Genomic DNA, 13,402 nt, shown 5'->3' with positions numbered 1-13,402 from the left:
GCAGAGTGGGAGTGAGGGAGGGAGGGAGACTGAACGGTGGGAGAGAAGGGGGATGGTGGGGGATTTTTTTATTTTATTTAATATTAATATTAATTTTATTTTTTAAAAGCATTTATGTATTATATATATATTATATTTTCAGAATTAGGATTAAATTTAGATTAGTTATAAAATTTGAGGGTTAATCTTTTAAAACTATAACTAAATTGATATAATATGTAAAAGTTATTATTATATTGATTTTTTAACTACCATATTAACTTGATGTTTGTGATTTTAATAACAGTGACAAAAATAACCGAACCATATAACATGTGATTGAAATTTTTTTATTTTTATTTTTACCCACATCCAATGCCACTCATTTCTTTATTTTGTGATTGTGCTGCCACAATGTCTAGGGTATACAATAATGCATATAATGAAAAGTGTAGACATATTAATATCATATAGGATTATATTAGAAAATTAATTTCTAATGAGAAATGTTTATTACATATATCAAATTAGTTAGCAATTTAGTAATTTCTTTAATCAAAAGGTTATCAAGGGATTTAGTAAGTAATGCTAAAAACAAATATTTTTAAAGCACTTAATATTAGGAATCCAACTTTTAATTAGTAACATTTAATTATAATGTTCAAAGAGTAAAAATTAATTTTTCTAACGGTAAAACTGTTTTCTTAACCTATTTTTCCAACAAGGATATCTTAGCCACCTATGAGGACGCGTCGGGGTAGGCAATGAATTTTCAAAGATTTGGACTGTTGTTTAGCTCGAATACATCTTTTCTGGACAGGGCTATGGTTCACTCGATGTTAGGGGTGGATGTCTTAATTGAGTAGGGTCGCTATCTGGGTCTTCCATCACTTATCAATTGTAATGAAAAGAGGAAGTGTTCAGTTTTATTTAGGAAAGGCTCTGTAAGCATATTTTTTAATTAGAAAATCTGGTTTCTTTCTCGACCAGGTATGGAAGTTGTGCTTAAGACTATTGGACAGGCGCTCCCAATGTATTGTATGAGCATTTTCCTCCTTCCAGTCAGTACATGACTTGGTTTGCAACGGCTTATGAACTCGTATTGATGGGGTTCAAACTCTAGTACTTTGGCACATCTTCATTGGGCATCATGGGATAGACTTTGTACTACAAAAAAGGTTGGTAGTACAGGCTTTTAGGATCTTTACTACTTCAGTTTAGCCATGCTTGGCAAACAAGGTAGGAGGATTCTTTCAAATTCGAACTCCCTTTTAAGTCGTCTCTTCAAACCTAGATACTTTCCGAGAGGTGAGTTTTTTTTATGTAAGCGAGGGTACTAACTCGTCTTTTGTTTGGAGTAGCATTTGTCCGCCCAAGTGTTTGCTTGAAAAGGGGTCCCATTGGCCATGTACTTATGGGTTGTTCTTTTGCGGTTCAGGTATGGTCTTTATCTGCTATTACATTTCCATCATTGTCTTTTTCTAACTGCTTCTCTTCGTTGCTACTTGGTGCTGATAGTGCTTTGCTTGGTAGAGTGGTTGTTACTGCTTGGTCTCTCTGATATTTTCATAATCGGTTTCTCTGGTGTATGGACACAGCTACAGCGGCCTCGAATGGGATTTCTGCTACTCGCTTAAGGCAAGACCGAGCTACTGCGCTTTAGCCTATCAGCAGGTGCAACCTACTGTTGTTCAAACGGTTGTTGCTCCCGTTGCTAGCTGGTGTCGACCCCAAGTAGTCAATTTCAAGTGCAATGTTGACACTGCTTTTAGTGAGGATGGGCAGTAGGTAGGTTACGGGCTGATTATTAGGGATGAGGAGGGCGCTTTCTTTCACGCAGCCATTGGTCATCTTCCTGTTGTGTCTCGGGCAACAATGGATAAGGTTATGACCATACGGGAGCCTCTTTCTTGGCTCAAATTGGTGCTGGTAATGCAAAAAAAAAAAAAAAAATCAGAATATGTTTAGTTGCTGAAAATCCTATGCAATTTTTGGGAATTGACAGTGCTATTTTACCATTTTACCGTTCAAAAAACTGTATAAGTAGAAGGTCATTCTCGTCATTTTTCACATAACACAACAAGAGAAAAACAACTCTTTGTTTTCTAAATTATGGAGTTCTGCGAAATTACATATGAGCGAAATTCTGTATAGGAGATTAGGTTTTAAGTGGGATCATCTGTGATCCCTCCGGTCTTACCTAAAAATTGAGCCTAGTGTGATTTCGCCTATTTTCTTCCAGTTTATTTTCCAATCAGATTTCCGACCAATTAATTTTTTTTTCATTCCTTTCGAGAAAAAGAATATCAATTGTGTTTCACCTTCTTTATTTGGGTGTACAAATATTGAGGTACTATGTTAACCTTGAAGGGCGATGTCCACTATAAGATTACACCGATCAAGGCGAATTTACTTTTAAGGCGGTAGTTCTTCCACGACATAATGATTGCTTTATTTATTTACACTCAGTTTAGTTTCTTATTAGTATTAACGATTTTGTTTTATAGTAGTATATTTCCATAAATTAGTAGGTATAGACAATGTTGTCTTGGAGACTATTTGTCTCGAAGCTTTATGAGCTCTAAACTCTTATAACCATGATATTTCTGAGTTTATTCTTCTTATCGATGATTGTATTACGTTGCATTGTGACTTTCATTGTCTTTCTTTTCTGTTGGATTTGTAGAAGTGCTAACAAGATTGTCCATCGTCTTGTTCGGGTAGCATTGTCCCAAGCATGTCCTCATGCTTATGATTCAATTCCTCATTTCTTAGTATCTTTGCTTCTTTTGGATGTTTCTGATCTGGTTCGCGAGGAGAGGCCGTAGGTTGGTTGTACAGGAAGAGCCTTAGGTTGGTTGTACAGGGAGAGCTATTGGCTTGGGTTTAGTTTAGCTCTTTTCTAATGAGTTGTCTTTTGTCTTACCTATTTGGTTTTCTAATGAAATACCTCATTCTCTCAAAAAAGGGAAAAAAAAAGTGAATACCTCAAACACTTCATGGATTAAGGAATGGTTATGTCACAATTTTCTTTTTTTATTTTCTAAACTAGAATGAAGTATTATTAAACAAAATGTGTTATAACTTTACTAAATAATTTAGTTTAAATTGGGATCAGTCTTAAAAAAAATTCAATTCTTCAATCCAAGTTTATTCAGGGTTTAGGGTTTAGAGTTTATTATTCTAAAAATAATAAAATATTAAAAAATATAATAATGATTATATATGTTTATTTTTAAATTAAAAAAATATTAGTTTCATCATTAAAATATTAGTTCAAATCAATTCGAGCCAACCCAAATTAAAAATTACCTTACTTATGTGTATTTTGAGTTAGGTCGAGCTTACCAAATTAAGCGGATAATTCAACGATTAAATAAATTTATAACTACAAATATCCAAAGAAATAAATCCAACCACTAACACAATATAATTAATTGTTTTTAATCTTGAAATGCATAATAATTTATTTGCCCTCCAACTTTATATAAAAAAAGTTATTGTAGCTTTCTATTTAATTTTTCGTCTTTTTTAGCTCATAAACTTGCATTGTTTGTCAAATCACCCCAAAATGGATGAAAATGTTAACATTTGTTAGTTTTGTTGACATGGCATCCACGTGTATTCCACGTTAGCAGTTAATTATTTTTAACAAATTAAAAAATTAAAAATACTTTTTATAATTTTTGAATTTTTTATATTTAAAAAATAATTAATTGCTAATGTAACAATCTACGTGTATGCCATATCAATAAAATTAATAGATATTAACTTTTCTATCCATTTTCGGGTGATTTGATAAATAATACAAATTTAAAATTAGAAGAGACGAAAAATTAAATGAAAGATTAAAATTACATATATGAAATTATATGTATGAACAACAAAATCTAAAATTAGATGATAGGTAACAAATAACAATGTTAATGGTAGGGAAAAATTGAATAAATCTATATAGTTATGTGAAATAAAAGAATACTGTCGAAACTATTTTTTTTGTTTTAAAAAAACGGGGATCGACTTTGAAAACGAAAATGGGAGTCGCCACCAATCTTTTATTGAGGTGTGATCGGTTCACCATTAAAATGATTTTGGTCTGCGAATTTGAGAAAACAAGTTCGGGAGTCATTTATGCACGAGGAAGGGTTAGCACCCTCGCGTCGCCCAAAATTGGTACCAAATTGATTGTTTAATGTCTTAGGGTCGAAATTTTGAAAAGATTTTAAAATATGATCCCATGAAATGAAAACCTAAATAATCGAATTGGATAATGAGACTTACCCACTTTAAAGAAATAAATCGTCACACTCAGTGAGTTAGAGTGAAACAATTCCATCTTCGAAGTTAGATTAGAGTGCAACAATTCCATCTTCGAAGTTAGATTCGTCCCTTTTTTTAAAAGAATCATACGTTTTGAGAAGGATATTCGGTTATTTGGGTCAATCGAGAAATCAAGACCCAGTAAGTTAGGGTTCAATTTCTTAAAATTCCTAAACATCAAATATTGCCTTTATTTTAAAATCAAGATAACAAAATGTTATATCCAGTAAGTTAGGATCCAACATCTTGAAATCTTAAATGCTTTATTTTAAAATTGCATGGTCTAAATAAAGTGGATACTTGATGATATAAATTCATCGAGAAGAATTGAAGCCCAGTAAGTTAGGGCACAATTCTCTCGAGAATTATTAAACACCAAGCCTTATTTTTTTGGAATTTTGAAATAAAACGATTGTAATGTCTTAATGAAATGCAATTCTTACAAACAATATGATTGAATAATAATATACAAAGCAAATGATGAATAACAAACTAATTCAACAATTTGGAGCACCCAAACATATAATGCATTAACATTTATAATCAAATAAACTAATAATCAATCTTACAAATAACAAAACGAGAATAATTAATACAAAAATAATTTAATCACAAATAAACCAACCAAAATAATCTACATGAATAAAATTTTAAAACGTAGAATAAAAATTTATAAGGCACAAATTATAATATATTTTATAAACACATATATATATTAAAAATAATGTCATACATAATAATATATCGAATTAACAAAAAAATATAGGTAAAAAGAATTTAAAATAATGTTGATAAATTTAAATCATGTGGATAATAATTTAGAAGAATAGTGCATCATATCTTAGAAATTATTCTAATAATTAGTTTAAAAATTATATTAAGCCAATATTAAAATAATATTAAAAATAATGAATTAATAAAAATTGATTTATTTAAAAAGGGTTTAAAAATAAAATTAAATACATAAACATTTTTAAAATCAAGAACCATGATCAACAAAACTCAAATCCAATCTTAAACAAAATTAAAATAACAATATATAAAAAAATATATACAATAAACTCAAAATATTGATGTATAATGAAATTAAAATACAAAGTATAAACTAAATAATATTTTTATTACATTTTTAAAATACTATCAAAGTAAATATTATAAAGAATATTAAATATTATAATATATAAAAATAGAATTGGTTATAATTAAAAAAACATTGAATTTTAAGAAAGAAAAATAAATTAGTATTGAGTTAAAAAAAGTTGCTTCAAAATTGAAGGACTAAATCAGTAATTATACGCAAACATCATGATAATTCGAATCAATCACATAAACGACGCCGCTTAAAATGGATCTAAATGAATACAATATCAAATGTGCGATATAAATTACAAACAATTAAAGAAAATAAATCGCAATTCCAGCAAACATGGAAGGACCTATTGAATAAATAGACCAATCGATCCATATGCGTGGATCCTTCCCGAATCTGGTCACAATTCGGATCGGGTCTTCAAAACGACGCCGTTTCAGAGCCATCGCATTGACTCCAAACGGCCGCGTTTCATCACTGTATTTAAAGGCCAAAACCCTAAAAATCTATTTCATTTCTGAAAAAACCCAAAGAGAGCAGATATTCTCTGCGCCGTTCAGCGCATTGGGGCTTTTGGATGGCCTCCGATCCGAACCTACTCTCCGATGACGATAGAGAAGGCCCGAACCTCATTGCAAGGTACCTTCCTTCCCCCCCAGGTACGTCTTCTTTTCTCTCTAATGCTTCCCCTTTTTTTTTACTAATGATTGTATAATATAAAAAAAGAATAAAAAAAGTGAATCTAATACTGGCAAAAATGAAAAGGAAAAAGGAAACTTGGAAATCACCTCTTGATATTTTTCTTTTGTATTCTCAATGTATGTATTGAATGCGTAAGTGGAAAAAATACAATCGGTTTCGGTTCTTATATCTTCCTTTTTAGAAAGAATCGAAAAAACTCGAGAAAAATAAAAATCAAAAATTCCGTTGGTTTGCTCTCTGCTGTGTTTTGTTTGCATTCACAGGTACGGTGTACAGCTAGCGTACGGAGATGGTGAATGTGGCACCATGTACGTGGGGCGAGGCGTGCGTGGCAGCGGCGCAGGAGGTTCTTGTTGCTGCTAGGGTTTTCGGTGTTTGGGGAAGTCTTGGGCTGAGTTGGGTTTTGGGGTAGTTTAATTGGGTCCGTAATTTGGGTTTGTAATTTTTGGTTATTGGGCTGGTGTATTGGGTAATTCGGGTTAGTTTTTGTTGTAATTGGGTCTTGTAAATGGACACTATGGTTTTTATTTTATTTGGTTTAATAAAACGGGCCGGGCAAATATTGGGCCTTACAAATACTGTGATATGAATGAGTGCAGATAAATGCAGAAGAGGATCGTAAAGTTTGTTTAAGTCGCAGATTTGACTTAGGGCTCTAGATGCTCGGAAAGAAATTTGAATTTTTACACAACCTAAAACACAATCAAATCCAAGTCAAATAGAACAAATAAAAGGATAACTAAGATAAATAAATAGAACAATAAATCAAATATTGGAACAATAAAGAAGAAAATAAAGAAGAAAATAAAGAAGATAATGGAAAAGATAAAACGTGATATGTAGAAGTTCTAAGAAGCCTTAGAAACACGAAGAATCCACAACCCCCTTCAAGTGACTCTAATTTCCCCTCTAAGATAGAAAACTTGGCAAGAAAAAGTTTGAAAATGATCTCCACAATCTGAAAATATTGTTAAAACTCTTTTAAAAGAAATTCAAGAGAAACTCTTAAAAAGAAAAATTCAAAGAGAATTTATTAACTCAAAAAAGAAGTTGTATAATAATGAATTGTGTACAATGTAAAGGCCTATATATAAGCTACCTAAATAAATCTAAATAAAAATATTAAGTATTCTAGAACTCTAATTAATCTAAACAAGAAGTAATTTTAAACTAAACTTTATTGTTGACATAAAACTCATAAATAACTTAAACTACTTAATAATTATTAAAAATTCGGAATAATAAAATAATAAGAGTTGGTAAATACAATATTGAGCTCATATATAATAAAAATTAAGCCCAAAACTCGAACTCAAAATGATTTAAACTCGAATTAAAAGCCCAAAACTTGTAATTCTCGTCATAATCCCGTTCAGAAATTCTGCCCGTTCAGAAATTCTGCTCGTAATTCTCGTCATATCTTGAGTTTCCAAACTTAAAATCGAGTGATTCAAAGTGCGTTTTGAAGCTAAGAAATAGATCTTTGAACGCCATGAAGACATCTCAACCCAAAAATGTCAAGATGCTATCCAAAAATCCATCGCAAGTCTGCAGATTTCCCAAGCTTGAAAATTGGCAGCTTCGGTGAATAAATTGGCAGCTTCGATGAATAAAATTTAATAAATTCTGCCCCATCTATGCATGTATCATTCCCCCTTTCCTCGAAAAGATTTTTCCTTGAATCTTGTCTTTGATCGAATCCTGATTTGCTTTGCTTGGCCTTTAACATTGCTATTGGCCCTTGAGGTAGTGTGAGCCCATCACATCCATGGGTCTGAAATTGGGCCTTGAGACTTGCATCATTCCCTCATTCCTCACGAAGATTCGTCCCTGAATTTTGTAGTTGCACAAAAAGAAAAAGGATTAGAATAAATAACAATAAAATTAAAAAAAATACTTACCTAGGCTTTCTTGTGCGCCAAGATTATCTCCAGGATCAAAGACATTATTTTGATCTTTCAAATAAACTTCGATCATGTATGTCTCCTTTAAAAACAAGGTATCAACACTAAACAAGGAAGTGTTAGGTACATGAGTCTTCAAGTAAAAAAATAACTTGTAACTTTCTTTGAATATGCATGGTCATCCATAAGAATTTCCAACGATTGGTCAAGAATTTCACATAATTATAAAAATCAAGAAGTTTAATATTATTATGTAAAAATTCATCGTTAAAGGCCAAGATAGAAAATTTTGTTGCAAGATAAAATCTATAAAATACTTTTAAAAACCTATTTAATGCAACATAATTACTCTTTTTAACCTTTACAAATTTAGATAAACCCATAAAATCAGTTGAACTTTCAAGGTTTAATGAAATTTGACCAATGAGAAAACATGTTGTAAGGAAATATTTTACAAACAAAATTTGTAGCATACTTATCAGAAACATTTAAGGTATGCCTTCTTAAATTAATTTCTATTGTTTCCTTACCTTCGTTACCTTGTAACACTTGTGGGGAATTATCAATATTCAACTTACCTTTTTCCCACAAGTAAAATCGTCTATCGATGGTAGAGTAATATAATTGGAAGTCCATCAATGGATCTTTGAAGTCCTGTAATGAAGAAACACCACTAAACAAATTTGAGTTAGGGTTAGTTAAAACATAATTACTCCTCACTTTTGTATGGGTATTTTCTTGCTTTTATTTTCTTTTTCCTCTTGAGAACTCTCCAATTTTACCTCATATGGATTTTCACTCACCAAATTTAGACCATCAAGTAGACTTTTATCACTCAATGTCTCTTTTCTCTCTGTCTTTTCACATGATTCTTCCTTACTTCCCATATCCCATTCATAGGTATTATGAATATTCAATTCAGTACAATATATCTCAGTAAGAGAGCCTGACGTTTGTATATCATTTAACTCTATTCATTCAAGGAAAAAAATTCTCATTATCATCTTTTTCCGGTTCACAAATTTCGTCATCACAAATCGCTTTTCTACTAGAGTAATAGTCAATAGAAGACACGAAGTCATACTTACTTTCTTCTCTAGTTGGATATTTAATTGGACATTGAAAACCCTCATGATCTTTTGAACTGCACCAATAACATTTCATAACAGATGAGAGATCAGTTGTACTCCTCATTTCGTTTGACCATCTTTTCTTGAAGTACTCATCAACTGATCGGTTAACTTGAACATGGTGTTGACATTTCGTTTTGACCTCTTTGTAGTAAGGAGAAGGAGCGTAACGCTTTCACATCACTTGCTTCAACTCCTCCCATGTTTCAATTACCCTTTCATAGTTTTTTTGGCGATTAATTCCAAGTTGAATCCACCAACTCAACGTATAATCTGGAAATCCAAGGGTCGCCAATGAGACTTTTTCCTTTTCCGGGCATTTATAGTAACAAAACATAATTTTAATTTTTTATTCCCACTCACAATATGTTTCAGGATCATGCTTCCCTCGAAATGGTGGAATGTTGAACTTTGGTTTAGCTACAAAAAGCTGGCCTCGATCAGGAATACCCAAAGTTTCATCAGTGTGATGATATCCTCGTCTATCATTATTAGAATGAATATGAAGCTATTAATTGTCTCCATCGTCATCATCATTATCAAGAGCACGAGATCATCAATTCGAAGAAGTCTCCAAACGAGAAAAAGCTTGAGTTAGCATTTGAATATTATTAGCAAGCTGATTGGGAAGCTGATTAATGTTCACTTTTTGTTCCGTTTGAAACTTAGTCAAATTGGTCTCAATTGTATCACGTAACTCATTCAATTGTTGATGTCGATAATTTACCATCCCCACAATATTATCAAATGTAACATCTTGTTCTTTGTCATTGGATGATGCCTCATCATGGTTTTTACAATTGCGAGTGTCACGAGTCATTGTGAAAGCCTGGAAAAACACAACACTCAAAATAAAATTTGAGCCAAAATTACCTTATGCACTCAAAAATAAAATAAAATTACCAATGAGGTAAGAATTAATCTTGTGAGCCTTTTAAAACTGTCCATATCAATCAACCAGAATGTATTAGAATCAAAATAACAAAACAAACACAATAGCACTATGAGTCTAAAAATTGGCTAGACACAAAAGAATTATGTTGCACGGAGGAAGGAATGTGTAACATGCTTTAACCTACTAACAAAAGAAACAATAAAGTGTTAGAATATGTATAGGAACAAAAAAAGGAAAAACAAATGAAAACCTAAGGCTAAGAGTCAATGAAAATCCTTGAAACTCGAAAATTTGAAAAATTACGAAGCAACTTGACAAACTTCGTTTGAGGTGTTCCCGATTTCCAAAAATCACAAAATTTAAACTGGAGCTTCCTCAAATATTTTATATTCGATCTAAAAATTTTTGACACAAAATTCAACCCATAAAATATTTTTTTTCTTTTTTTTCGTAATTTTCAAGTTTTCACTCTTTCGATCACTTTTTTTTTTGTGGAAAATATTTTTTTATATTCGAAAATATTGCTAAGAAATAGTATGTAAAATTTCAGATCATTTAAAAAACGTTTACCCTCTGAAAAATATTTATTTTTGAAAATTATTTGAGTAAAAAATTTGTTTTGAGGCTGTTTGCTAAAAATCAGTTTATAAGAACAAAGAGAACATGTAAAACTCCCAAATTTTATACCAAATGATAAGGAATGAGATGGATGAATACAATATTGGGTTCATATATAATAAAAGTTAAGCCCAAAACCCAAACCTAATATGATTTAAACTTGCATTAAAATCCTGAAGCTCGTAATTTCCGTCATAATCCTGTTTAGAAATTCTACTCGCGCAGTCTTTATTAAAACAGTCATAACTTGAGCTCTAAAACTCAAAATCGAGTGATTCAAAGTGCATTTCGAAGCTAAGAGATAGAAATTCAAACACCATAAAGACATCTCAACCCAGAAATGTCAGGATTCCATCCAAAAAGTCATCACAAGTCTATTTATTTCCCAAGCTTGAAAATTGGCAGCTTCGGTGAATGAAATTTAATAAATTTCACCCCATCCGTGCATGTATCAGTAACAATTAAGGGTGTTCAAACTTCGGTTAAAACCAAATTAACCGACTGAATCGATCTAATTCGATTAATCGATCAGTTAACCGATCTAGTTCGGTTAGAGGTTGGTTAAAGGTTAATTCAGTTTGAAATCGGGTAATTAACTGAATTAACTGAACTTAATAAATAATATTATATATTATATGTATTAGGCTATTGCTAATTCGGTTAATTCAGATAATTCGGTCAAATAAATATTATCAATTTTTTATATGTTTTGTACTTGTTTTAACAAAAAAAATATAAATTTCAGTTCGGTTAATTTTTTTGAAAAAATTTCGATTCAATTAACGTTTAAAGAATAAAAAAATTTAATTAATTTAACTAATATTAATTCGATTCGGTTAACCATTTGAACACTCCTTAAGAGTATGAAAGCAATATAATTGTGGGTTCCACTTACTTAAATGCTGTTGTTAAGTGAAGCTTTCAAAAAAAAATGCGTATCATCTTCGTACACACTTTCCTCAGTAATAAAAAGGGATTCTAATTAATGATGTTGTTATTTTTGTACAGAGTTAACACCCTGCCACAAATACACTTTTTTTTGTAAATTTTAAAATTAAATAAATTAGTTGCTTTCAAATTAATTTACTAAAAAAATAAAAACTTCTAAAATAATTTACATAATTTAGTTGCTTTCAAAATAATAAAGCTTCCTAAATTAAAAAAAAACTTAAATTCAAAAAATTTCCAATAATTTACAAAAAAATAAAAATAATTAAATATATATTATATAAAAAGGTTATAAACTTTTACAAAAATTTCAAAAAACTTTGAAAATTTTCCAACATTTTGATAAAGTGCGAAAAAATAGTCATATATATATATTTGACATTTTTTGGTAAATGGCATAGTATCGCTTTTAATTTTAATACTTTTAATAAAAACTTTGTCAAGAAAATGCAAAAGAAGTCTAAACCCCTCCCCCCCAAAACAAAATTAAAATTTTAAAAATATAAAAAAATCACATTCCAAAAAAAAATTAATTTTTTGAATTTTTTTCAAAAATTTGGAAATATTATTTTATTCATTAATTTTCCAATTTTTAATATTTTTATTGAAACTCTTTATTCCCCTTTTATTTTGGATATATATTTGGATTTTAGACCATTTATTTGTATTTTTAAAATTTATTTCTTAAAATATTAAAATATATTTATTACATAATATCAGTAACGAAAAAATTGTAAATTTTTTATTTTATATTTTTAAAAATTGAAATTATTGTTATAAAATAAAGAGAGATGTGGAGAATAAAGAACAAAGAAAATATGAAAGCAATAAAAAATGTACTTTATTGATCAAAAGGGATAATTACAATGCTTCATCAGAGTCTCTATTTATAGGCATAAGAAGTATAAAAAAAGTAGAGTTCTAATTCTAATAACTATTAGAATTTAAAGTATATTAAAGCTTTATCTTGATCATGATGGACATCTCCTTAATAAGATATTCATAACACTTCCCCTTGGATGTCCATTAGTAGATAATGTGCCTCGTTAAAACCTTATTAGGAAAAACCTTGTGGGATAAAAATCTAATGAAGGAAAAAGAGTACACAATCCATAATACGCATAATACGCTGCCTCATTAAAAACCTTATCAGGAAAACCCAATGGGACAAAACCTCGATTAAGGGAAAAAGAGTACAACGTATATTTACTATCCCTCATGAAAACATAACATACTTTCTCATATTCTACGTATTCAATCTTGAATACTAGTTTTTCAAATGACTATTTGAATGTATTGCTAACCATTTATACCACCATTCTTTTGAAAATCATGAGTGAGGAAAAACTTTTGGGGAAACATATTTTGATCTCTTCAGGAGTTTCAACAATAATAATAGCAAACTTTAATCATGATCCTTTTATAAAAATACAAATAGGTATTTTGGATCATTTTATAATCCTTTTTCAACTACTATTGACTAAGTCAAATTTACCACATATGTTCACTTATTTCAATTCATATAAATGAATAAATTCCTGAGAATTTCAATATGCTTCTAACGTTCTAAATCCTTCAAGGATTTTAATATAAACTTTACTATATAGTGATTTATAAAGGTTGTAACAACAACCATTAGACGCAAGTTAAATCTTTTATGAATTGTCAAAATAATATGTCTAAAGGTTATTGCATCCACCACAAAAGAATATTATATCTTTTCATAATCAATACCAGTACTTAGTAAAAAACTTCATATTTTTATTTTGTTTTTGCATAACTACTTCATTTCACCCTTACTGGCTTTATACCTTTA

The sequence above is a fragment of the Gossypium hirsutum genome, chromosome D06, assembly GCF_007990345.1.
Source record: "Gossypium hirsutum isolate 1008001.06 chromosome D06, Gossypium_hirsutum_v2.1, whole genome shotgun sequence".
NCBI lineage: Eukaryota > Viridiplantae > Streptophyta > Magnoliopsida > Malvales > Malvaceae > Gossypium > Gossypium hirsutum.
This window is presented reverse-complemented; position numbering follows the sequence as displayed.